This window comes from Bison bison, unplaced genomic scaffold, assembly GCF_000754665.1.
Source record: "Bison bison bison isolate TAMUID 2011002044 unplaced genomic scaffold, Bison_UMD1.0 scf7180017864491, whole genome shotgun sequence".
Lineage (NCBI taxonomy): Eukaryota > Metazoa > Chordata > Mammalia > Artiodactyla > Bovidae > Bison > Bison bison.
The window spans coordinates 9,146,549-9,147,409 of NW_011495050.1; the positions used below are offsets into that span (position 1 = coordinate 9,146,549).

Below are 861 nucleotides of genomic sequence, written 5' to 3' on the forward strand. Positions count from 1 at the left end.
CGGTCGGATCTTAGAAGCCCAGGCATAATTAGTAAGCATGGTGGGTTCCGCGCTCCAGATGGAGACTCAGCCAGAGTGAGAGAGAGAGCGACATGGGGAGACCAGTATTTCGAGAAACTGATCCCAATTCTTTATTTTCCAGAGTCTGTTTTTATACACTGAGATGTTATACAAAAGTCATGTGGGGACAGCAGTCCTGACTTTTATCAAAGTCAGGTGCTTCATACAAATGTATAGAGAGGTCTTAGGGGTGTTACATCATCTTCTGGCCAGGGGGGCCTGCTGACAATTTACGACCCTCTCCTTGTGACAGCGGTCAGTCAATCAGGACACTTATTTCTCCAGGGCTGATTATTCTCAAAACAGACGCCACCCAAATAAAGTTACATTCCTACAGGGTGAGGGTGTAGTGGGTTTTAGTTAAGGAAAGAATTTACTTAGCCTAAGGTCTAACGTGATTAATATCAAAGGTTAATTCTATATATTCATTAATGGGTGTAAGGGCAGGGGATATGGAGACTTAGCAACAAACATTGGCTCAACAAATGAAAAACCCTTCACCAACACAATTTCTAATTAGCCCATTATACTTATACTAATAGTTTTCTAACTTTTCTAAGGAACCTGTTTTTAGAAGGTTTAAAGCATCTCGTGCCTCTCACGGTTGGGAGGCTGTGAGCAATCACATGTGGCCGGACGAGCCTGTCAGGCAGGCTAGAGAACCTTCAGAGGAGTTTGTAGGTTAAAACACTCTTGTCACACCCAAGAGTTTTTATTGACTGGAGCTCTAGGTTAACTCCTTCTCCGAAAGAGGTGGTGGGGGACAGCCCCCCGTAAAGTCAGAGGTGTAGGTAAGAGCAC

General features: G+C 44.3%; 1 protein-coding gene across 1 annotated transcript in view; it reads left to right on the top strand.

Annotated features, from left to right (window-relative positions):
• Positions 1-861, top strand: part of CSMD3 (CUB and Sushi multiple domains 3) — a 1,491,512-nt gene that overhangs the window by 749,253 nt on the left and 741,398 nt on the right. The gene's annotated exons all lie outside the window — the stretch shown is intronic.